We start from the raw sequence: 3,048 nt of genomic DNA on the forward strand, positions 1-3,048 counted from the left end.
ACCATATATATATATTTGGAGGGTGAAAAGAACGTTAGGAAGGACCCTTTGATTTTGAATTTAATAGTTTTTTAAATATCAATTTTGATATAATAATTCTAATATTTTTAGAAAATAGAATGAACTTGATGAACTTTCAAAATAATTCTAATTTGAATTGACCAATCTTTGCATAGATGCATAGGTAAGGTAGACCACTCCATCATATTTATTTTCTGGTTAAATAATTATTTAGGGCTTTAATTTGATAGTGTTTTTCATGCTAAGGTCTAAATTTTATTTTGATTCAAGTTAGGCTTTAAACTTAGTAATTATTCTCACAATGGGGTGTGGATTAGGTAATGTTATTATATCGGGGCTTCAACATTTTTTTATCCAAGTTAGGCCCAAAATTTGGCAATTATTTTCACATTAGGGTTTGAATTTGACAATTATTCTCATATTGAGATTTGATTTTTAGGGCTTTTAAGGGCTAACTTTGAAAAAGCTCAAGTCCCATTGTGAGAATAATTATCAAGTTAGGATAAAAAAGTTCAAGCCTAAATGTGGAAACAATTGTCAAATTTAAAGTTTAACTTGAAAAAAAAATTTTGATCCCAAAATAAACAAAATTATTAAGTTAAAAACTTAAAAAATGATTTAACCCTTCAAATCAAATTTCATCATAATCTAACCTATATATTTTGTGTATAAAAGAGATAATTGTTTGAGAATAAAAGAAGTATGTCGAAACCTATTTTTTAAAGGGGTGTTTGAAAAACGGGGATCGACTTTTTGAAAAATGAAAACGGGAGTCGCCACCAATCTTTTTAGGTGTGATTGGATCATCTTATAAAATGTTTTGTTTTAAAACATTAATTTTGGTCTACGAAATTATGAGAAAAATAGGTTCGGGAGTCGGTTACGTACGAGTAAGGATTAGCACCCTCGTAACGCCCAAAATTGGTACCAAATTGAATAATTTTTTTGTCTTAATGTCAGAAAATTTGAAAAGATTTTAAAACTTGAACAATTTAAAGTTGAAACTTGAGATTCCTTTGTTCCGAAAGTATACAAACATTACATCCAGCATGTTAGGACACGATGTTTTAAATCCTCGTAACTAAAATTATCTCATGATTTTGAAAATTTATTAAAAAGGATATTTGGTTATTTAGTCAAACGAAAAAATCGCAACCCAGCATGTTAGGGCACTATTTTCCAAATTTCTAAACACCAAACATTGCCTTATTTAAGAAAAAAACTTTTTCAATTAAATAAAATATATTTTTTAAAACAATGAATAATATAGAATTTAATAAAAAAATAATTTAATATAATACTAAAATTATTAAAAAATAAAATATAAAAGAGAATTAAAAAATCAAGGAGATAGGGATTAAATAAAAATGTTGAAAACGAGGATGAACAAAGAATAAATAAGAACAAACCGTAGAAAATAAGAACGCAAGAGGGAGACAAATTTGAGTGAATGCTCTCAAGAATTCTTATTGCTTCCCAAAACTCAAGTGTAGTCAAGTCGTTTTACAATGAGAGGAGAGACCTCTATTTATAGTTGAGCCTCCTCAAATCCAACGGTACAGATCAATTACATCAACGGCTAATATTAAAGGATATCTACAAATTAAATCTCCAAGATTACAAAATTATATCTTCTAAGATTGTATATCATATCTAAGATTGTAATCATATCTAAGATTGCAATCATATCTAAGATTGTATCATATCTAAGATTGCAATTATATCTAAGATTGTATCATATCTAAGATTGCAATCATATCTAAGATTGTATCATATCTAAGATTGCATATCACATCTAAGATTGCATATCATTGAAGATTATATTTCCATATGAGTCAAACTTATAGATGGACCTTAAATCTTTTCAAGTAATGGGCCATTCCGATCGCGCCAAATTATATTTTTAATTTTGGACTGAACTTGGACTTTTTTTATGGGGTTCATTATTTTTGTTTTTGGACTTATTTCTGGGCCCGGGCAAAATTGAGTGTCTACAGCTGCCCCTCTTTGCTCATTGCTGTGTAACAGGAATAGAACAAAGACTATAAAAAGACCAATTTTGCTCGGTCTTGCCGAGTCTTGAGTTCTTGATCTTCTTTAAATGGCCACTTGACAGCTTTAATCTGTTTCTTGCAAATTCATGACTGTCATGTTGATATCTTCGATCTGCTCTCCATCGAACACAGAGATACCAAATTTGCTTCTTCAATTTGTTCCCTGACAATACAGAGATGCCAAATCATCTTAGATTTGCTTCAGCGTAAACACGCGAAAGCCAAATCAGCTATGTCTTCGATTTCCTCCTTGTAAGCACAAGGATACCAAACCATCTTGGATCTGCTTCAGTCTAATCATCTGAAGGTTAGATCTGCTATATGTTTGTCCTCCGTTGAATATGGAGACGCCAAACTTCGATTTGTTTTCTGACAATACAGAGATGCCAAATCATCTTAGACTTGCTTCAACGTAAACACGTGAAAGCCAAATCAGCTATGTCTTCGATTTGTTCCTTGTAAGCACAAGGATGCCAAACCATCTTGGATCTTGCTTCAGTATAAACATCTGAAGGCCAGATCTGCTATGTGTCTGCCCTTCGTCGAATATGGAGACGCCAAACTTTGATTTGTTCTCTGACAATACAGAGATGCCAAATCAGCTGTGTCTTCGATTTGTTCCTTGTAAGCACAGGGATGCCAAACCATCTTGGATCTTACTTCAGTATAAACATCTGAAGGCCAGATCTGCTATGTGTCTGCCCTCTATCGAATATGGAGACGCCAAACTTCGATTTATTCTTTGACAATACAGAGATGCCAAATCATCTTAGACTTGCTTCAACGTAAACACGTGAAAGCCAAATCAGCTATGTCTTTGATTTGTTCCTTGTAAGCACAAGGATGCCAAACCATCTTGGATCTTGCTTCAGTATAAACATCTAAAGGCCAGATCTGCTATGTGTCTGCCCTTCGTCGAATATGGAGCCGCCAAACTTCAATTTGTTCACTGACAATACAGAGATGCCAAATC

The sequence above is a fragment of the Gossypium hirsutum genome, chromosome A05 (assembly GCF_007990345.1).
Source record: "Gossypium hirsutum isolate 1008001.06 chromosome A05, Gossypium_hirsutum_v2.1, whole genome shotgun sequence".
NCBI lineage: Eukaryota > Viridiplantae > Streptophyta > Magnoliopsida > Malvales > Malvaceae > Gossypium > Gossypium hirsutum.